The sequence below is a fragment of the Emydura macquarii genome, unplaced genomic scaffold (genome assembly GCF_026122565.2).
Source record: "Emydura macquarii macquarii isolate MOO-44397 ecotype Brisbane River unplaced genomic scaffold, CSIRO-AGI_Emac_v2 contig_561, whole genome shotgun sequence".
Lineage (NCBI taxonomy): Eukaryota > Metazoa > Chordata > Testudines > Chelidae > Emydura > Emydura macquarii.
The window spans coordinates 9,727,501-9,751,824 of record NW_027130698.1 but is presented as its reverse complement, the minus strand read 5'-3'; the positions used below and the strand labels follow the sequence as shown (position 1 = coordinate 9,751,824).

At 37.7% G+C, this 24,324-nt stretch overlaps 1 protein-coding gene across 7 annotated transcripts in view; it reads right to left on the bottom strand.

The window, feature by feature from the left end:
* The window catches only part of WWOX (WW domain containing oxidoreductase), a 642,196-nt gene that overhangs the window by 317,631 nt on the left and 300,241 nt on the right, over positions 1-24,324 (bottom strand). The window contains exons 9-10 of one of the 7 annotated variants that reach the window (XR_010918333.1): positions 4,864-4,962; positions 2,379-2,505 (exon numbers count right to left, since the gene is read on the bottom strand). The exons of 5 other annotated variants lie outside the window; for them this stretch is intronic. The gene's annotated coding sequence lies outside the window, so the exon portion shown is untranslated. Of the gene's footprint in view, positions 1-2,378; positions 2,506-4,863; positions 4,963-24,324 lie in introns of those variants that run through there. One more of the 7 variants, XR_010918332.1, reaches the window with a different exon arrangement.

Below are 24,324 nucleotides of genomic sequence, written 5' to 3'. Positions count from 1 at the left end.
AGCAATGTGTTGCAATTGTTGCATTTCACTGGTTGCTGCATGGCAGGTATAGGCAAAGTAAATCCTAGATTTAGTTCTTTTTAAACAAGTTGGTAAAGTTTGTAAAGAACTTTGGGAGCCCTCTCTATTGCTGCACATAAGTAATTTTCTTCCAGATGCAACTGAACTCAATGGGACTACTCACTTGCTTAAGTTTTCATAAGATCATGCCCTAGCTATTGACATACCTGAAGAGCACTGAGAAATCTTCCTCCTTGTCAGAATTCGTAAGACTTTATTAATTCTCAAAGAAATTTCAGTACAGTTTCCAAAAGAGTAAAAGGCGCACACAGGTTATCTATCTCCTTCAATATTTTCATTTACACTTAGCACCCCTAAGATCAGAATTTTCAAAAATAAATTTGCAAGAATTTGAACCTTCTTACAAAATAAGGCATTGGACCAATTCTATTCACTCACTTCAGCATGATTTGGTCTTCTACGTTTCACTAAGGCAGTTAAGAGACCTTTAGTAACCATTTTATACAAACAAGGACCCATGCCATTTTTTTTAAATCATACCTATCTCAAAGGTACTGTAATCAGGTAATGTTCGTAAAATGCTTTGAGATCCTCATAAGGTATTGAAAAAGCTACAGCAATACTAACTAAGAATAACCCTAAAGACCTGTCCATGACGATGCAGCCCACAGAGAAAAGAAAAAAAAAATGACAGAGCAAGAATTGTGTAATGAAAATAAATATATCATTTTATGCGAGCTCTGGGCAAAAGATTCCGTAATAAAGAAACCCCTTTTAAACAAATTCATGTCAGCCACAGAAGCCACTGTAATCTCCGACATAAGAGATCCTCCCCTACCAATGTCGTCGTCTTCTTCACAACCAGTAGTGATGTTGTAAAAAAGGCCATAATAGGTGGCAGTGGGTGTATGAGACTCCCTGTCTCAAGTTGGTGGGGGACCAGAGGAGCATGATGGACTACAACAGGCAAACATGAGCATTCAGAACAGGACTGACATCATGTGTTTCCACCTGAGTCTGCAACTTTATATTCACTCCCCATCCTCCAGAGGAGATGTCAGTAGGGGGAGCAAGACTAAGTGGTGGCAGCCATTATTTACTTATATTTTAAAATATATTTAAAGAAAGTCTGACAAATAAGGTGATGTTGAAGTGATGCTGTCTAGTAGTCCTCTCTGACTATGACTCCCACGCTACAATTAGGAGCCTCTATGGTGTAGAACAACAATTCTTCTGAACTATTAGTAAAATAGATATTAATAAGCCAATTGGGGTGTCTGTTTTAACAAATGTCCTGTTTATGAACCTAGAATGTGTTTGGATTCAATGTGCTGTCTCATAGAGCAGACAAGCGTCTTAATAGGCTGGATGTGAGGATAATTAAATCAAAACTTTTATCTTTACTTTGTAAATCTCTCCTTTCAATCACTAATCTCCCTATGAAACAATGTAACAATGCTCCTATTAGGTAAGCAAGGGACAGAGTGGATACAAATCCTGGTTGAATTAATATGCCTGCTCCTTAGTCAGCACAAGGCCTTCCAGCTTTGACCTTGCCAATCAGCAATGTCTAGTTTTCCCATTTCCCAATGGCTCTGGGCTCATCTTCTGTCTGAAGAAATCAACGCCAGTATATGGCACCTTCCAAAATAGCACCACAAACCAGGGTGGTTTTAAGAGTCTAATTAGTCCTAATTGAAAGATAGTGTCCATTTTTCAATAACCTCTACAGTATATCAACAAGACAAGTTCAATAAATATCATTGCTTACATAAGATATGTGAACTTTATACTAACCAATAGTGAGATATGCACACCTTCCAATAACTTCCTATAAGGATCATATTTAGCAGAATCAGGTTAGAAACTTAGAACCCCATTACTGAATATAGTATAGATTCTAATACACTGGTGAAAGGTCATCAGAGTAACCTAACTTTGAATATTCTGCTAAGTACTGAAGTCTCTCATTCCTTCACTATCTTTTGTCCCTATCAGGTTTACCTAACTGATGATCCTAACAATTTACATTGGCAGGCCTTTGTAGTGTAATGAGCACTATGTGGTCTGATGAATGCAATCACTGCACAGAAAACGTCAGTTCTTTCATTAAGAAAACCTTCCCAAGTTCATTGTATTGAACCAGGGCTCCAGCTATTAGGCTGATCCATGACACAGTCAATTCCAGTTACACTTTAAGTGACTATTCATGTTCGGTGAGTTTAGTTTTTAATACTAATATATTTCTGTTTAGATATTCAGATGAATGCACATTTCTGATACTTATTACCTGGATGCTGTCTCCTGGTTTTAATTTTTGTTACTATGATAATTAAAAAAGGTCACATTTCCCAATAGGTTCTGAAAATGCACAGCACATGTAAAATAATACTGAAAAGCAAATCAGGAGCAGTCTTACAACATATTTGCACAGATCCTTTGGATCAGGTACATGGTGTGTAGATCACAATGTATATTTGCAAACTGTAAAAATAAAATATCTGTATTATTATTTTTTTATTTCACTAAAAACATTAACCTTTAAAAACCTTGATGCTGATATTAGTAGAATGGATTCTACTTTAGGAAAATGAACAATCAATTGTATGCAAACTATTAAAGCACATAATTTTAAAAAGTTAACCTGTAGTTTGCACTGTACTGAAAACATCAATTCTTTCATTAAGAAAGCCTCCCCAGGTTCATCTTACTGAATCAGAGATCTAGCTATTGGGTTGAGACATGACACAGCCAATGCCAGTTATAGTTTCAATTCAATTTTTTATATATATCATTTTGTTCTCCTCTCTACTTTCTTTGGATTCACTTTATTTATCATTAATTATTCAAGGACTATCCACCCTAAGAAATAACGTTAAATTGTCATTACAACTTCTAAATAAACATAGCTTGTATAATACACATTGATACGCAGGACAGGTAATGTTCCTGTGCTGAGCACATGCATTTGGATTATTTACAAGGTACACAGATCATTATGCGTATGTTTGAAAGCTGAAAAAAGAATGAAAACATCCACATTTAGCATCTGTATACTGGCTACAGAAATGTAGCTTTCCACCCTCACATTAAAAGAGAACAGGATGTTTACCATCTTTGAAATGTATTCCAAAATTGTTTACGTTCATACGGGCTGCTTTAAAAGGAATGTGAAATATAAAGCCAACACTTTATCACAATTAAAAAAATACACTTATGGCCTGTTATTGCCAGGTTTACCACATTAGTGGACTAGTGCAATAGTATTTCTGAAATAACAATTCCTTTATCAGTATTGCAGTTAATAAGAGAAATTACAATTATGGCATGCAGGGAGACTGTGGTTTGACACAACTTGCAGGCTGAGGAGGGCATGCCCTTCAAAGTTAGAGGGTAATCATTATTGACCTTGTGCATTTAGGGCAGAATAGCAGGTTTCTATATAAGGAAGCTTACTGTGAAGTCACTGCAAGCACTAGTGAAGAGAAATAAAAAAGGAGGCAAAATAGAGTACAGTATAATATAAGTGTGTATAAAAACAATTATAAACAGATTCAGTATGTGAAGATCACAAGGAATGTTTTCTTTGTAAGTGCCATGCAAATTTATGGCACTGTATAAATGATGATCATTATTAACAACAATAAGGTTCCACTTAAGTAGCCTTTACTATGCAATTATTAACTTTCATAGTTTCTGCTACGTTTTCCACTTTCTTTTCCACATACATTTCTGAATATTCTTCAGTTCTAGACAAAAGGGTCTAATGGTTAGGGCAGGACACAGGCTGTCAGGAATTTAGTTTCTATTCCCTTGCCCTTACACTTATTCATAGTGTGTCTTTTAACCTCTCTTTATCTTACCTATCTGCAAAATAGGTAAAATAAAAACAGTCTACCATCTCCGCTGGTGTTGTTTGAGGCTTAGTTCAGCACTTCATAAAGCGCTTAGTAAAGTGCTTTGAAATTCTTGGAAGAAAGGCACTAAATAAAGATTAATTATTCTGTTTTAATTATATGGGTTGGAAAACATATGAGTTAAGGGGATTAAAAGGTGTGGAACAGCAGGTGAGCATCTTGAATATGTTGTGTGTTTTTCTTTTAAAGACAAAAATTAAAAATAAGCCACAGCACAGAGAATAGCTTATATATATCTATCTATATCTGGTCCTGCTATCTATACTTGGTCCTGCCATAAGTGCAGGGGACTGGACTAGATGACCTCACGAGGTTCCTTCAAGTCCTACGATTCTATGATTCTATATTTCTATGCTCAATTAACAGAAGTATCATAAACGTTACACTTTAGTCTACATAATGGTTTTTGCTCAGGACAAAGAACAATGAAGTTGGAAAAGAAAAATGAAAAAATATTGAGGTTATGCTATTTTTATTTATTATCCAATACTTCTATGCAGATTAAAGTCCAACTGAGAAGACTCATAATCAAACCTGCTGACCTTTCTATGACCCTGATGCAAATCCTATTCTTTCTACAGACACACGATGGCTGTATAATTTGGCGTGGGCTAGGCTAACCTCTCTTTCTCAATTGGACGTTTCATCCCAAGAACACCAACCTACTGTGAAGCTATGAAACTGGCAATCTTAATATACTGAAACCTCCAAGCAGAACAGTCAATCACTCTTAATAGGCATCCACCCAGTGTCCTAGAAACAATACACATGGCCATATTCCTCCTCCCCAAACAGATAGCACCCAGTTTCCCAAAATATGTTTCATTTTCAACATAGATTCATTACAGTCCTATCATCACATTCATACTCTTACTGAAACAAAAATAAGAAAGACCTTACAAGAAGATGCTGCAGCAATACCTACTTCATAAATGTTTGATAAGGAATGGCTAAATCCAGACAAATAACTGTTCGGTCCCACTTCGTATTAAGCAGATAAAGTCATACAGGAAATCAATGTGAGCTATTGAAAGGAAAAAAAATGTACAGGTCAGGTACTACGTGACATTATAGGATATGTGGCATTATAAATTGGTTGCTTCAAAAATACCCTATAATGAGATTTTACATACATTTGTTATTTCTTTTTTGTGGATCTGAAGTTAAAGGCTTGATGTGAAATTCTCTGTTTGTTATCAGGGCAAATGTGGGCAGCAATCAGGTAGTTGAGCTTTTTAACTTTCTTTCCCCCCACCCACTTGAAGGGAATATATAATCCTCTCTAGGGATAAAAGGTCTTCAGTCACCCGCTAGCCCTGGGTTCTTTTTTTTAGCACAGACTGACAGATGTGCTAAAATTATAAGTGAAGTTTTGTGATGTTGACTCCTAAAGCAGAGATCATTAAGGGTGAAATTAGTATCCGCTCGCAGCCATTCAAATGTTAAAAACTTCTGACACTATGCCTAATTGGACAACTTTACCTAGTGGGGATAGCATTAAATTTTATCCTACTGACTTCTCTCTGCATTATTTCATTCCAGTTCCAATTTAAAGGAATCAAAACAACTTTTTATAAATCTTTTATTTACACAAAACAAAAAAGAATCTGCTTATGCAGAAAGGCATCTCAAAAAGCAGGCATGTGAGTGCACATCTACATGTACAAGTAGTTTTCTGGGTATTGTTTAAGGCTATATTTTCCTGCTGACAACTTTATTTTAAATAACATGCAGCAAAAACATCCAGGACTGGAGAAAATAATAAACTGATGTCTTAATATTTATTAGTATCTAATAAAATACTGTTTCAAAACATTACAAAAATATTATTGTATGCACACATTATTTATCTATATCTGTCCATCCTTACATAGACTAGAGAAATAAATATTTTACATTTTGAAACAAGTGTTTTCTACATACAATGTACAAATGCCTAAACATATCTATAGAAAATATAAATGTTGCTATAAGCAGACAATATATGTTAAAAGATATATGCATTCCATACAATAAAATCACACGAGCTCTTAGATCAACTAGCAAAACACAAGTGTGATCTAAAAAGCATATTAATGTATTATGCATGCTACCATTTATCAAATATTGTTGGGTTTGACACTACCTGACCAAGACTGCAGTGTTTCTAGGTGAACAGAGTTTCAACTTTTTGCCTATTTATTTACGAAGAGATCAAGGTTTTGACTTTGACACAGAAAACTCTGTTGTTATTATCCTTTTAACTATCATAATATAAAGGAAAGTGCAGTATTTAGTGTGAAGCAGTTTGATTATATTGCTCGCTGTGTCCTGAGCAAAACTTTTAACTTATCTTTAAAAAAAAGAAAAAAAAAAGGGGGGAGAGGGGGAGGAGAAATACGACTAATAAGTTCAAGGCCTTATTTAATGAAAAAATCAGGGAAACATGATTGTGAAATCAAAAGTCATGAAGTCAAATGGCATGCACCAATATTGAATACTTTGCTACTGATAGCTGTATATTGTTCTGTACAGCGTATAAAGGCTGATACACACATTTTATTTATAGTGTTAACAAAAGAGAGATTATTAGTGTTATGACTTTTTCAGGACATGGTGTTTTATATATAATATATTGTATTTTCCGCTTCGCAACTTCAACAAACCCTGTTCTTCAAATTTCAGCTACACTGGTCAATGCACCTATTACTCCATCCATACCAGGCTGCTGCACATCTAGATTAAGCTACATTGAGTTCATGCAGAGAACAAACATATTTCACACTTCTCTTACACTAACTTGCTGTGATTCCTTTGTAGTACTACACTCACACATTAGGCTCCTGAAGGCTTAAGAATGCTAACACACAAATGTTGTTCTAATTAATACTAGCTAACATTTTGGACTCATTTCTGCTTTTGAAGGCTCAGCTCTTTGTCTGGAACAGCGCAGAGCCGAAATGAGTGGGAATTTTGGAAGACAGTTATTAGAGCAGGCATAAGCTTCTTCCACACCCTATGAACTCCTATGCAGTTCAACTACTGCACCAACCCTTTTCTACTCCAAGCCACTAATTCTTCTGGTACATGTGACATTGGTTAGACCTGACCCACCTCTCCCTGTCACCTTCAAGGTGGCAAGCACTGCTAGGCAGGAGCAGGTCTTGGGTTCCCTGGAGCATGGAAACTGACGTTGCATTTGGCTTCTGAGCAAGGATGCAAAGGGAAGATTGGAAGCGGCCCCTTGCACATTCAAAATGAAATTCAACATAATTTACAGGGATGACGTTTCATCTCATAAATATCTGATTTTCCTGCCTTGATCTTCACCAAGCACTGATCTCTCTGCTGTTGAGTTCCTCCTCCTCAACCCTCACCTGATCTCTTTCAACACTGATAGTCAGCCCCCACTCTCTTGCCCTGTCACTCAGCTTTACCCATAACTTCCAGTCTATCAGTGCTGATGACTTCTCATCTGCTCTCAGCCCTCTTTTCCCTGCCCTCTCATCCGTTTCTTCCATTGATACAGTTATTGATCCTTTCCATGCTTCACTCTCCTCCCTCTGCCCACTCCTGACTCTTTTGTCCCTCTTCACCATGGTAAGGTCTGCCCTGCCAACCCCAATCCCTTGCTCACCCCATCCATCCACTTCCTCAATGCCTGCTCTCATGCTTCAAAGCATCCTTGGTGGAAATCTCATGATCAGGCTGACTTCCTTCATTACATATTCATTTTCTCCTCCTTCACTTTTGCCATCTTCCTAGCTAAACAATTCTACTTCTCCAACTTAATTGAATCCCACACATGCAATCCCAGCTGGTTTTATGCCGTCTTTGACTCATTCCTCAAACCCTCCCCTCCTCCTGCCTCCACTTCCCATTCCACACAGGATCTGAACAATATCTTGACAAAATGTGTCCTTCTCCCTCTCCTCAGCTTGCTTTCTTTTTCCCCTCCCCCTCCCACATCACTCTCCTCCTCCCACACTTCCACTTGCCCTAGTGACCCCATCCCATGTCTCATGCCCACTGTCATCTCCCACAACCCCTTTCTCCTCTCCTTAACCTTTCACTCCCTTCTGGCTCTTTCCCCTCACAACTCAAGCATGCTTTAGTTATTCCTATTTTACCACCTATCCCCTCACTTACCTCTTCAACTACTGTTCCATTTCCCATTCCCTCTAAACTCAGTGAACATGCTGTCAACAATCACTGTTTGGAGTTCTCCTCAATTCCATCCTAGTTCCTATCTCATCCAACTTCCATTGTTGGCACTCCACTGAAACCACTCTCACCAAAGTCTCTAGCCAAAGTTCAGTATCATTACTCTATCCCCAGTATCCCATTCTCCTCATCCTTCTTTACATGTCACCTGCCAATGACAATCAACCATGCTCTTCTTTTTTAATTTTTTTTTCTCCCTTGGCTTTTGTGGCTCTGGTTCTCCTATCTCTCTAATCTTCAATGTGTTCTTTACAGGATCCTCCTCTTCCCCTCTCCAATTTTCTGTGGGGGTTCCACAAGCATCTGTCCTTGGTCACATTCTCTTCTCCCTCCATACGTTACCTCTGTGTAATCTCATCCAAAATTACCAATTTTAACTACAGATCTACCTCTCTCCTCCAGACCCCTATCTTTCTGTGCAAAGTAAAATCTAGGTCTGTTTTTCTGACATCTCCATGTCAATGTCTAGTTGTCAGCTCAAGTTCAGCATGGCAAAAACCAGTGCTCTTAAACTTTACTTCTCAAGCCTTCCCCGTTACCTCCTTTCTCCATCACTGTGGACAATACCATCATCTTGCCTGTCATTCAAGCCCATAACCTCGGCATCATCTTCAACTCAGCCCTCTCTCTAGGTGTTCACATTCAGGTTATGTCTAAATCTTGCCAATTCTTTCTTCATAAGAACTCTAAGATACAGACTTTCCTATTCATCTACAGAACTCCAACACTCATTCAGGCTCTAATAATCTCATGTGTCAATTACTGCAACATCTTCTTCTCTGCTCTTGACAAATGCAATCTTCCCATGCTCATACCCATTCAGAGTGCCACTGCAAAGAACATTTTCCTAACCTGCTGCTTTGACCACGTCACCACTCTCTTTGCATCCTTCCACTGGCTTCCCCTTTTCTATCACATCAACCATAATGCACTTGCTTTCTCTGTCAAGGCCCTTTTTGGCCTATCCTTACCCTGCCTATAATCTCTCATTCACTATCAAGATGTAGACTGCCACCTCTGATTGGCCACCAGCCTCTGGCTACCAGCCTGTTAAAATGTCAAACAAGCATCTGTGCTTTCTCCCATAGTTAGGGGGAGCTCCCTGTAAACATCTGCAAACCTATGTCATTATCTTCCTTCAAAACACTCCTTAAAACTCTCCTTTGTCAGGAAGCCTATGAACAACTGGATAAGTGTTAGGTCACAGCCTGTCTTGCTGGCCAATATTATCTCATTGTGTCCTCATCCTCTTCTATCTATTGGTCTTTTGTAATCTCTTTGGGGTAGATACTGTCTTTTTGGTCTGCGCTTGTACTGTGCCTAGCACAATGGGGTCCTGGTCCATGAGTAGGGCTCCTAGACGCTACAGTAATAAAAAAATAAATCAATAAATAACAATAATGTTGTTGAGCTGTTGGCTTTTCTTTCTGCTCTTACTGATACTGTACAAGTGTGTAAGGTTTGTTTTTTTTCTGAGGAGAGGCAGTGCATTTATAGGGAGTGCTCAGTGAATAAGGACCTAAGGATTTGATTGTAAAAGCTTTTAATTTTCAAATAGGGGTGTTTTTTTCTTGCGTTGGCACATCAGGAGATTGGGTGAACTGGGTGGATGACAGGTCAGAGCAAGTTAGATACCACTTAGAACGACTCTTCACATTGTCCAATAAGTGGCACAGACATTTTCATTAAAGAATCAGTAATAAACAAAAAAAAGATGAATAGCAAACACTGCCAGGATGCATATTTACAAAGACATGCTGATCCAATGTACCAAAGCAACACTGTAACATAATGGGTGAGTGATTATGTGTCTGTATGCACGTGTGACTGTGAGTGAGAGAGACAGAGAGGTTGCCCTCATAGAAGATAAGGGATCTACTACTACTAACAGCTAAGGGTGGTGAAGACCAGGTGTGTAGAGCAGAAGGCCCAGAGTTCTCATCTCAGGCTACATGAGCGCATGTGGGTCAGTTATCCAGTCTGTTGCCAGCTCTTGGATTCATTAGAATACTTGCATCATTACGGGGGGGGCGGAGTGTAAACAGATGACATTGGAAGTACTAGTAGGTTCTTAGTCTGGAGTCATATTTGTTGCAATGAAAACTGGAGCTCTGTTTATGCAGCATGGGTCTGGAGTGTAAGTCTGTAAATGCCTTGAAAGAGAAGACAAGCTTGAAAACTAGCTGAGTATGGCACTCCCATCAAGAAGAAAGTAGTGTAAATGCAAATAGACATCTTCTAAATATAGTTTAATTTATAAATAAGACTTCACATCACAGATTTGTTTACTCTCATTTGGCGATAATTGTTCACAGCAAAATATATCAGAAAATTCTATAATAGGAACCACAGCCAGGAAATGTTAAATAATTAATCACCTTCCCAGCCACTTGCATTTCTGTTGATATAAATGACCGTATAATTCCAAACCCAATTATCACTACTTAACCATTCCATTTTGTAGTTAAAATCCCACAAAATTAAAGTGCATCAATTGTTAATGGTAATAGACCAGACAAGGGATTAAAGATTATTTTAATGTTTATTTCCTGTCCAGAGGTTTTTTGGCAAAAAATAGTATAGACAAAAGGCTACACTCAGCGGATAGTCATACAGTGTATTTAAATCTTTTAACTTCTCAAAACATTATGGATATAATTACATGTTTAATTTACTTGGTTCCCTGAAGATACTGATGGGGTTTATCATGCCAACTTTATTATATCTGCAATTCAGAAATCAAAATATTGCTCCTTAACTTTTCAAATATCATTCATGCTTAATATAAACACAAAGATAGCAGCAGCAGCATAGAACAGAGAGTAGTAGGCTGTGCTAAAATACGGTAGAGGAATGTGAAGGAATAGCTGGATTTTGAACTAAATCCTGCTCATTTTACTCACTCATGCCTGTGGGACTACATACTTGCATGCAGGATCCGGCCCTACAGATGTACTTTGAAATAATACCTTTAATGTAGCATAATTTCACTAATCACCACATTTTATAATATGCCACCCAAAATTATGATCTTTCTCGATTTCTCAGTAAAATCTCAATATGAGAGCACCGTTCAGCGGTCTCACATTACAAAGATTTTCCTTGCCTTTCCAAAAGGCTGTATTATCATAAATAACACATCACATTTGACCAAGAAAAATTGTCCAAATAAATTTACGTCGTTCTTTTGTTGCTTTTGTTTGTTCGTTCACCTAGGCCTTGATTCAGTAAGATACTTCAGAACATGCTTTACCTCATGCTCTTCAATGGGACTGCTCATTTGCCTAAATTTACACATGAGGTTGTAGAAGATCCTTCACTGGAGGTTTTCAAAAGGAGGCTGGATAGCTATCTGTCTTGGATGGTTTAGACACAACAAATCCTGTGTCTTGGCAGGGAGTTAGACTAGGTACCCTTGTGGACCCTTCTAACCCTACGGTTCTCTGATTCTATGTGCATAAGTTCATTGCTGAATCAGGGCCTTATTCACAAAGCAATTGGCAATAAGTATTCTAGTCATTCGTAATGTTTCACTGTGATTAGATTTTGTAACCTCAATTATGGCTTCTATTTAAAAAAAAAAAATTAGAGTGGGAAGAACTACATGCACATTATAAATAGAGACTAGAAAAGATTGTCAAGAGTGTTCTTTCCTTTGCCAATGAAGCTTACAAGCTTCTTGACCACTGGTAAATTGGGACATTTTTCTTGGTAAACTTTGACGTTCAAAGATTGAATGAAGTAACACTTTGAATCACAATAGCAATAGCTACTCTCTGTTCTATGCTGCTGCTGTTTTCTTTGTGTTTATACTAATGATATACCTGAATGATGTTTGAAAAGTTAAGGAGCAATATTTTGATTTCTGAGAAGCAATGTTATATATATATTCATTTTGTATATTGTATTATTGCCAATTAGTTTTTGCTCATGTGTATGACTTTTTTTTGGTCTTTTCAATATGATAGGACTGAATTTGCTGTTTCGCTGCAGTTGACTTTAGTTACTATGTCTGTGCTCATTCTCTCTACCTTAAATGAAGTTTTTAAGAAAAAGCTGCTATAGGAAAGAAAGTAGTGGTGATGCTTCACTTACTGGCATAAGGGAAGAAATGATAACAGGAGGGATGGCACTGGAAGGTTCTGAAGAACTTCTGAGCTAAATCTAGCATTGACAGGCATCTATATTACCAATGTGTGAATAGTGAGAGTATTAAATAGGCATTGGTGTTGATAAGTCAAACATCGCCAACTGTGAGTGTTAAGTGAAAGATTCTTAACTGAGAAAAGCTGATTAGCTGCTCATCCTACAGCATGAATTAATATAGGAAATGATATGACTCAGACATGTCTGATGCGAAGCAACATTACATAATTAAAACTGCAATGCAAAGTGAAGCTCTGATCCATTACTTTTTCTTTCTTTGGTAGGCCTCTTCCTTAAATACAAACAAAAAGCCAAAAGCTTCTCTAGCCCAGCTGAGATTTGTGTGAGTATGCAGACATGATCTGGAACCTTCACAAAACCCTTCAGCAAGCATAAAATTTGCTGTGAATGGAGCCCCTAAAGCTCCTTGTTTAGCTCTGATTTAAAACTGTGAAACCGAAGAACGCTTCCATTATAATGACTACCTCAGTAGGACATCCTATGGGACTTACTCGGTTTTTAAGAAGAGTTTAAACAACATCCCTGTGAGCAAGTTCTTACAAGTCACTTCCTCAAGTGGCCAGTGCAGGATAAGATAACTAAAAAATAACATTTCTCCAATCTACTTTTCCCCACATACTACCAGGACAAAAACTGTAGCAAAGACCAGGCTAAGAAGGGTTGGTTTTCCATATTGAGTGCAGACATCTATATAATTTTTTACAGTGTCAAAGAATTAGGTTTTTTTTATCAAAAAGAGGAATTAAGCTAACTACAGAAACCATATTTCACTGCAAATTCCAGCATTTTATATATTTTATTTTTAAATCACAGCACTAACATCCTCAATGGCCAGTGGAGGAAATTTTTTAATTGTATACCCTGCTTATAGATTTTCTGTTTCAGCTATTTCGTTTGAAAAATGGCAGTGCTCTGCCATCTGAATTTTCAGTTTGTTTAACTCCAACAGTAAGACAATTAAACAAGTTACATATTGTCATGAGAAGAAAAATTGTTCACCACTGTTGCTTGTTGTGTCAGCTGCCACACCAAGAGAAGCAGTGACTTTTACTATTGCTAGCATTTCAAGCATGCTGGAGGTTACTGACTCTGGCAACTGCCTCATGCTGGGAAGAAAATATTTCATGAGCAAAAAAATTCCACAGAACAGTTGAAGTGCTGAATTAGCACCCAGTAACATGAATAAATGCTATGCTGGACAAGCAGCTCGAGTACAGTGCATTCTTTTAAATTTGTTCCTAGATGCCAAGAAACTAGTATTTCATTGAGGGACAATCATTCAGAATAGGCAAGTTAGTCCATGCCAATATATAAATACATAAATAGATAAACAGATAATTCAAGAGCCTTATTAGCAAATGTAGAGTCTAATTTTGCAGTCCTTACTCATACAAAACTTCCATAATGCCAGGGGGAGAGCATAATCAGGTCTTAAACATGAAAATGAGTAACTCATCTTTCACTGAAGACTGGATAGTTCAGGGAATTGTCAATGAAATACTGAACCTTTCACCTCCAGGTCATGGGTTCAAATCAGTCCCAGGCTGGTAGCAACCAAAATCTGTTGGTCTCTGACAGCTATTCAGTGGCTATGTGGAAGGAGTCAGTGGTTTCAATACAATCTTAGGGGATACATGTGCAAATCACAAAACAAACAAGATTTTGCCAGCTGTAGTAGAGTGACCAGGGATTAGACTGGCATAGACAGACGGAGCTACCCTTTCATCCCCAGTGTTACTCCCTCCCCAATTGTACTAAGACAGTAGGTAGAAATTTATACTGCCTGTGGTCTATAGAAAATAATAGTTTCCTGGTCTGTTAGTCTGGTACCTTTCATTGGCACCCCCTTACACACACACACTCATGCCCCCAAAACAAAACACAGGCATCATGAATGTCAGGGCAGCAACCAGGATAGACACAAATCCTTGGGGCAGGGATGATTAATTTCCAGCAGCACAAATGGCAGTTAGGCACCTATACCTCTATTGAAAGTCAATGGGAAGTAGGTGCTTAACTGCCATTTGTGCTTTTGAAAATCTCATCCTGTGTCTTTTTAACATTTGCAAAGTTTACTTGTTGACACTAGATAAACACATCATAATAATTAATGCATAGGCTAGGTGAACACGTAAATCCTGGTGTATCAACGGATCGACAGACCTCAATGTATTCAAGAAGGTGAGAGGAAACTAAAGGTGAAGAACCTGCTTGGCGTAGATTTGAATGAACATACGCCATTGTTCACTGATTTTGGGGGGTCTTTTTGGGTGAGTGAAGCATTGCTTGCATTAATACATGCAAAGATAAAACCCAAAGCATACACAAAATGGCTGTACATGGGAGCTCAAGCGTGAAAAGGATTATGAAAAAACCAAAAGGGTAGGTAATAAAACAATCAATGTGGTCATAAGATTTTAATCATATCAATGCCTTGAACAGAGAGGAAGATAATTTTCCAGTTTCAATTAAAAATTATTTTCAAGTTTTCTGAGAGGGGCCTCTGGTTATTACCATGATACAAATACATAATAATAAATAGGCTCCCAGTAATTATTAGTGTGGCTCTACTTTGAAAAGTGACTGTCTGAAAATGCCAGAGCAGAGTTCCCCATTTATTGTCTCTCATTGACCTCCAGATCAAGTTTGCTCAGTGTCAGAGGACATGTTGTTAATTTTTATATATATAACTGCCACCTCTACAAATTCATCCTCAAACCAGAATAAAATTAAGCCCACTCACGCATAACTGTATTGGTTTAACAGTGTGAAAGGAAATAAAAAATATTTTAGTCACTGAAGTGACCAGTTATTACTATGAATACACACAGGGGTAAGATGTGACAAGTTAAAAGCTTCCAATTTTACATAATTACTTTTCTAACACTAACTGACCTTTAAGAGAAAGGCAGGAAAAGTCTAAGAAATAACAACTTACAAAACAAAACATGAGGTGGCATAAATGTTGAGAGAAGGTAAGCAAATACCTTCTGTCTGGCTATTCCATCCAGTTAAAAATGTACTTACGAATATTTATTTTGTATTTTCATACAAATGATTTCTTCATATGTTCATGGCATATACACTAGTTTTTTTACCTCACTGAAACTACAGAATAAGATCAAGAAGTGTAAAACAGACAAAAGGCTCTGGGAGTTTTGCCAGTGACTTCAATGGGACCAAGATTTCACCTCCTGTTGTGAAAGCGGATCTGGTGAGATACTAGCTGATTCATAAACCTGGCAATCTTGCTGAACCTTAGGGTATTTGTAGCAATTATTATATATGAGAAGATTTATTCTTCTTTTTGAAATTTTTGCTTCATGCTGCTTGCAGTTGGTAGTGTTTTTCAGCTTCTCTTCTAACTCAATAATATGTTTCACTTTGAGCTATTATTTAATTAATAACACCAACTGGACTTCTTCACCCCTTTCATCAATGTCAGACAGGCAGTCTAAAGTACCAGCAGATATGCAAATATATATACATAACAGGCCAGATTAATCCCTGGGTGTGATTCCATTCAAATACAAGCCTGAGTTTAGCCCAATATACTTTAAGAGGTGTGAAACTATATATCTTTACTCATCCCGGCAGGCTTGGGTTTCAGATTTTTTTTTTCATCTGGGATTCAAGAAAATGTTAAGGTGTTAATTATCTGACAGAGTTCAAATCACTGGCAAATAGATTATTGTGGCACTGTTTTTATTCCCTCATTTCAAGGGACACGGGCTCCTGATGAAAAAGGCAAAATAATCCTTGCCTCAGTGTGTAAAATCAAGATCAATTTTGTAACCCACTCCTTTAATACTGTATGTGCAAAGAAATAATTTAGACTCCTACTTATTCTGAGTATTGAACTGAAATTTCTGCAGCTGCTTTCTGCCAGTCCTGAAAACAGAAATTAATTTCAATGACCAAGTCGAATGGAGTGCTGCTTTGTCAGGTAATTAGTCATCGTCTTTTGCTACTCAGGGTCTATCACTGGACTAATCCATACATAAACCCCAGCATTCCCCTAGTCAGTCACAATCTAAAGGACCGTTTAACTACCTATTTCTCCCATTCAATCCTACCCCGGATAGCTACAGCAAAATGAGCATTCTTTCATGTTTAGCTTTCTTCTTTCTATTTATTGCCAGCAGAATTAATGCAACTGATTTACATTTTCTTTTTACTGTTTGATCAAGTCTACTGTTGATTAAGTAGAGCTTAGGGGAAAAAATTATACTCCGGCAGCTTTCCTACTTGACTTGCCAGTTTATTAATGAAAGAAGCAAAGATATTGATGGCCCAGAAACTACAAATGCAGCAATTAAAGGGTATGTCCTTCCAAGCCGCTAATTAAAAACGAGATCTTTCATATTAAAAGATATAGTCTATTGTCACATTTACATCTGATTCTTGATTATGCTGTTTTGGTTTTTCCTCTGTTTATTCTTTTTAATAGAAATCTACTGGGAAAACTTAGATTGAGCAGAATAAAACAAACTTTCTTTGAGAATCAATTTCTGTAAGCAATGTTCTCATCAGGCAGCACTCTTAATTCCTATTCACAGGTATAGTTCTTAAAACGATATAGACTTTCATTCTTTTCTTCTTCTTGACAGTTAACAGATTTTTGATAAATATTACATTTCAGAGGTTAAAATAGACTTCTCCTAATTTCTTGTCACTTCCAGCAGATATTTGAGATATCATCCAAGTCCAACACGCTGTATATTTGTTTCATGTCAGGTTTTAAGATGCACAAGTTAATTGAGTTCTTCCATTTTTCTGCAGGCCCCTCTCTTTTTTTTTTTTTAAACCTGGCTTCTGGGATTATTTGTAGAAATCCCAAAAGGCAAAATGCATCACCCTCTTGTCTACTACTTTGCAAACAATAATATACACTGAATCATACCCTTGCACAGTATGGGTCCAGTAGATAGTGCCTGCCCTGTACTGGTGTGCAGGGGATGAAGAGGGGTAAAGGAGCTCCCTCTCTCCCTTCTCCATCTCCTCATTCACTGCATAACAACAGGAGCCCATGTGCTCAGGGGTTGCCAAAAATTCAACATTAGCAGGTGAGTAAGTGGAACGGCAGGACCATTTCCCCACGTTCCCCTGTCCACAATGGGCAACAGCCAAGTTACTGAGGAAAAACACTGAATCTTTGCTAAAAGTGGCACACAGTGTTTGTGCTGCCAAAACTAGATCACAAAATCTTCCAGAGCTTCCAATGGGACAACGTGGCTCTTTCAAATGAGAAGAATCATTCCTACCTGCTACCTTATAACGGTATTGAAGTTATACTCTGAGGTGTTGTACTGAGGGGGTAAGTGTGATTGTCAACATTTCTCCTTGAAACATCACAGAAATGAGATACCCATTGTTTCTGTTCTGCTATTAACATAAAAATGTTACAGTGGAATCCGAGAGAAAGAGGTGTTCTAATGGAACTTCTGTGACTGAAATTTCCCCATCACTTAACAGTTTCAACATGACATCATACAAATGGAGAATGTCCCAAATACCACTTGAAAGACATAGAAGCTTTAATCTTTTTCAATGGAAACGGAAAAGGTCTTATCTCTTCTCTACCTCTATCCCCCTCTCTAGCCTTACACTCTCGGCACCACTGAAAAGACAGACCCATTAAGTTGGTGTCAAGTGGCTGTGCTATTCATATTCTACTATAGTCAATGACAATTAATACGGCCATTCAGAAAAGTCAGGTACTGTATTACACAATTGAAATATGGACAGAAAGCAGAGCTCGATCTTATCTAAAGCTCAAAAATCAGCAATGTTGAGACTTACACTCATGCTGCTCTTCTATTTTAACTAAATTTTATTTACCAAAAAAGAAGAATTCAGTCTAGCTTTGGGAACATATGGCATCCAGAAATGAACCAGAGAGAGAGAAAAGAAGTTCCGGAGAAGCTTGAATACCCTGCTATTGGAAGTGGGCCAAATTTTGGGTTCAGTACAAGCTCTAATTTTTTCACCATCAATAAAAAGTAGACATAGCCAGTTTTGGTCAGAAATTCAAGTGGATACCTGCTATACAGATTCAAAGAGTAGTTACTGCAGATGTCTAAATTCAATAATTGTGCCCATAACCGACTGATGGTGCAAAAATGGCAGGTGTAAAATTAGAATTGTTTGCAAAAGCAAGCAAACAAACAAACAAAAAGTGCGTATTCACTGTGTATTAGTCTTTATGGAAGCTTTTCCTAGAAATGAGCCTGGACACAACTTTATTCTTATGATATGTTATGGGTCTATCGACTTAATGGCTTAAAACAGTGACCCCAAATTACAGAGTAGATGAACAATCCACACGCCCACTCTCCTTTGGGATGTAAGAATACTGTTATGCTCCCCTACCCCAGTGAAACTCAATCTTTACAAAAATATTACACAACAGCTGATTACAGCTTACTGTATCTGCTTGAAACTACAGAGGAATTTTAAGTAGGCAGAATGTAGTGACCCAGTTGAAATGTAACCAAGGCTAAGAACTATATACCTGCAAAAAGTTGCATGGAATCCTTACCAGCCATTAGAAATGAGGACTCACTCTTTCCCTACACCTTATGTAGTCATTTACACCTGTGCATGGTGACTGAAATACTATGTTTCTGATTCAGCAGCATTTGATAACCAGTTTGCAATGGTGTAAAAAAAATGACTATACCTGGTATAGAACAACGGTAAATGAGTCCCTGAGTTTTATATCTCATTTGCCAGAAGGCACAATTCCCCTATGCCACATACTGGGGCACTGGCTCACTCGAAGTCAGCAAGCAGATCGCAGCTTACTGAATCACAAAGACCATTTCATGCAGCTCTCACTTATGTTACTGAGGTTCCCTGACCAAGCGCTGACCAAGGCAAGCCATGCTTGACTTATGAGATCTGATGAGATCACAGCCTGAAGTAGCCTGGCTTGAAGATTTGTATACTAATTACTTCAGTTCAAGCTCTGTAATTGAAATATTCCTGCAGCTAGATGGGAGAATAAACACATGCTTTGCCACCCTAAATGTTAAGTCCTAGGAACCCACTGATTGCACAGTATGATACAAAGCATGTTGCTACTGTGACATGTCATTTTGTTTCAAGCTCTGCTGCATGGTGAGCTGGGGACTGTGAACTCCCTGTAGGGCTCTCTAAAGGTCAAGCTGCTAATAGACTGTGGGGTTCTCTGGTCAACTCGGATGTCATTTTTCTTTGACTCTCCCTTGGTTATGAGAAAACTGTTGTAAATATTGCAGAATAAGGCCTTGCACACATTCCTCAGGAGAACCATGTTCAAAAACCATTCTAGTGGAAAAGTAATAGTCCCAAATCCACATTTGATGCACTTGGAACAGAACAGCTCATATTCTACTGTATATTTCACTTGATGCCAAGTTTTCTTTGGGAATCAGAAATAGAATGAGCCAGGAAATGATCTTCGCCTGTTATCTTTTTCCTTCATAGAACAAAATAAGAAACCATGAGTAAAGGAAGTTTGTGTTCTACCATCAAAAAGGTTCAGACCGTTGCCTTAAAGAAAAATGTAAAATCAGAGCAATGCCCTGTCAAGCCACCATAATTATAGTTAAAAATCAATATTCCCTATTTTAAAGGCCTTATCATTTGTGTACATAAATATTTCTTTAAAATGTGCACGACTCAGTTTAAGTCTCTTTTTTCATTTCTATGGTCATTTAAGAATTGCAGGTAGGAATAACAATAAACCAGACTTATTGGTATCTCTCTCCTGCTTTATAAATAGAACAAAGCTGCTTTCACTTCATTTATTTTGAACAAGAAATCAGCTTTAATTGCTTTGTGTTTTTAAAAATAATGGCAAACAACTGTATGGAATTCTACTTTATAATGAAACTCCTGTTACTGAGAAGCAGTGTAAAACTCCCAAATTGTTTCAGTACAATTAATAAACAGCAAGAATCCTGTGGCACCTTAAAGACTAACAAATTTATTTGGGCATAAGCTTTCATGAGCAGAAACCCACTTCGTTGGATGCAATTAATGGGACTTTTACTCCACTTTAGTTATCTTTTACCTCCACCGTAAGTAGGTGGCAGATTCCATTTAGCTAATCCTTTTAGGCCCTGATCCAGCAAAGCACTTCTTAACTATAAGCATATGAGTAATTCCCGACTGACTTCAATGGAATTACATCAGGGACAAATTTGGCCCAACGTATTAAAATATTCTTAAGGATGTGATTTAAACAGCTGAGGAAATTAAAAGAAATAGTTCAACTTTTGAGCTTCACAGCATGGTATGTAGAAGTGCTTGTTTGACTATGGGCCAATGCTGGGTTATTTCTGGATGGTAGTCTGGTTGAGGTAAGAAGCCTGTTTGTATTGTGGGTGATTTGATTTAACATCTGGTTGAATTTAATCAGCTTCTTTTGCCCAGATGCTATAGGTATGGGCACTTACAGACATCAATCAAATAAATAAATTCAAATGTACTGATAAATGCCTTAAATTTTACAAACCCATTGCACTCTCGACGTTTTACAGCAGATATGGAATAAAATCATCATCAGAATTTTCATGTCTATAGCATCGTTCATCACTACTTCAAACACAGACAAGCGTTACAAACATCAGCCAACCCCATCTCAGCACACTTCAGTGGAGTGTTACTACTCCAACCCGAATGTGAGGAAACTGAATCTCAAAGAGGTATCCAGGAATAGAACCTGGCATCCTGTCATCCACGTTGATGCAACTCCCAATGACTTCCAATCTGCTACACTGGAACAACACTGTCTTCCTAATTATCGCTGTTTTATGACTCCCTGAAATATCTAGGCATTTTGGATTTAGGGTTTGGGTCTCAACACATTTCTAAGCTTAAACCTAAACCTTTATCATCATTTAAACCATGAGTGCATGAGTGAGAGACACAGATTGAATACGTTAGATAAATGAATTCCAACAGGCATCGCGAAGGGGTAATGCCCTTTTATTTTGTTTGCACCCGCCTGCAATAAATGCTTTTCAAGCAAGGTGTTGCAGTAACTCAAATGATAGTCATATTACATTTATAAAAGACAATTTTAAGAAAGATCTTACTGCAATAAAAATGTCTCCCCACCCCCACCCCCCCAGCTTGCCATAGAAATGAGTGATTTTCTGAATTTCTGCCAAGTATAGATGGTTCAGCATGCTATTACATTAGTCTGTTTATACAGAAACAGCCAAAAATAGGAAACACACCGAAGCTATTAAATATATTGTCCTTTGTGGGAAAGATTTGTATGGTTTTGTTACTGCAACTGGGAAATAAGATATGAGTCAGTATTAATGTGATAAAGAAGTTAATGTGTTCTAAAGCAAACACTTGGGTTCTTCAGCTTGTTTCTGAGTTGACAATAAAATAAATGTACAGACAATTATGTAGGGTTGGATGAGCCTCTGAGTAAGTGCATCCAGCTTAAAGCTCAACGCTGCCTGTTGGTTAGAATTGAAACTCTGTTATCCAGTAATGATATGCTAACCCTAGGTAGTCTTCAAAGAAAATGGATGATTCAAAATACCATGCCTCACTGAGCGGGTGGAAGCATGGCCAATAACGTTTACGCTATTTGAACTGGTCAAAAGGGGATTTCAAATAAAATGTTTCCCTGCCTGGACGATCTTACAATAAATTCTTTGCATTTTTCATATTCTAATGGAAAGAAAAATACATCATTTTTATACCAGGACAATGCCAATCTTTATGTGTATCTGTTCCATACTCCAGGCTCTCTTGGCGGTTATTTCCAAACACAGAGACCAAAATCTGCTCCACTATATGGCAATAATTACTTAAATCTTGAAACCAAGGGAAAATGAGGAGAAACTCCCTAGTTGTCCTAAATTTTGGCCCTCAAGTAATATCACTCCCCTCGAATGCCCCATGAAAGATCAATTCTGCAACATGCCTTGAAGATCAGCAATAACTTGGTTATTTCAGACCAAGGAAAGGCAGCAAGTCTCAAAGCTGAATGACCCTTGTGGTGAATGTCCCACTGGCAGCTTCCTCTTTTATATACTGGAGCTTTGACTCCAGGTCAAGCACTTTTCATGACCTTAGCTTGGGCAGTGTGGCATGGGGAAAAAAGCTACGTCTTAAACTCCACTCAGAAACCCACAGGAGCCAAGGCAGAGCACAAAACACTACTGGGATATGCCTGCAGTAGAATACTTCACTTAACAAGCAGGCTGTTGCATTCTGCACCAAGGGTCACTTTCCAAATGGATTTGCAAGGTAGCCTAAAGTCACCGCAAGAGTTGATAAGTACATAAGACTATGGAAGTGTTGGACATACATAAAGTGCATAATAGGAATTGTTTCCAGAAATTCTTTCAGTATACTATGACTAAATATGTTTACACTATTTTTACAGGGACAGAAAATAGCAAATGTATGTCTTAAGGCTATACCCACAAGACTGTACCTAAATAACTACATAATAATTAACTACACTGTGACAAGTGCTCACAATCTAACTTCAGAACTGTTAAATACCCATCAGCCAGATCCTGGCTTCTGGCTCTTCCATATTACATATTCAGTCAAAGCTCTGCCAATCAGTTAGGTTCTGCAACTGTGAGGGCTCCTGATGATCGCAATGCTTTTGCCTCAGCCAATATTTTTTATTTCAAGGGTCAATAATCTTTGAAGATCACTTCAAGAGGAGTCAACATTTGTTTATTATTTACTGGGCCTGATTCGCTATTTCTGGCACATGAAAGTATAAAGTACACCTGCCCTGCACCAGTGAAGCCCAGAGCACCCCCAATGACTGCTCACACAGATGGTGGTAGCTTCTCTCAGAATCAGGACTACAAAGGAATTCCAGACATGGAGGCTGGTGAGTGGATACTCTGTATATACCGCTTACCTTGTCTATGCTCACTTCCTGACCAGCAGTGCCCCTCCCCCCCCTTTTTTTGAGTGGTACTGGCCACTCCTTAGCTTAAAAAGGAAGTTGTAGCTGCTTTTCACTAATGTGACACACTCTCCTGGCACTTTTTACCACCAGTGTCTCATACCAGTAAATGTAGCAATATAAACCTAACATGAATCAAACCCTTTTATAGTTAAAGAAATCCTTCTTCTTCTTTAGACAGAACATCAGAGTCCGTTAAAAAAAAAAGTCACAATATTTTACTTATTAGTGATTTTCACAGTATATTAGTACACTGTAAAGGTAATGACATAAGCTGACAACAGAAACAGTGTTTATTCTGTTAAGGAAGACTATACACAGGAAATCTGATATATTCTGTTAACCCTTTCAAAAGAGATTTATCAAAAATGACTGTGAAGCTGTTTAATGGGTTTGCATACTATGTTCCTTCCCCCCCACCCAGCAAAAGAGAGAATATAAAGGTAAAAATAATGTCTGAATGAATGGAGGAGGGAGAGGAGAAAGGAGTTGGGTGGGTTTTGCTGGTAAAACAATGCTACATTGCCCACACCAAATGGAAAAGTTTTTAAAACAACAGGATCTATATTATTTTGTTTCATTTTCAAACTCTAATGTCTGAAACAAGACAATGGAAATGTTTAATCTCTAGAACATGAACGCTGAAAACAAATGCATTAAAAAATACCAAGCCACAGCCAAGGGTAGGTTGGTGACAAAGATGTGAAAAATGGAATTGAAATAAACTGTGCTAGAAATCTATTTCTAAAAATATGTCTTTACAGTCTTGATATTTATAAATTTGACATACTCTAAAATTTAGCTCACTAAAGATTATTTCTATGCAAATATGCATTTCTCAAACCCCACACGCGTGCAAAACCTCCAAAACATATTTCCTGAAAATCAATTTCTGTGCAGTACAAATGTATCAAGTTAGAGGCAGCATGCTGATAAATATTAAAAAGGCCTCTATTGTGCAAAATGAAAACTTATAACAGGACAGAACAGGACAATTGCAGTATGTACAGGTTCAGAGAAAACATGAAACAGCCCCAGAGTTTCAAAAGGACTCTGTGGTCTGACATT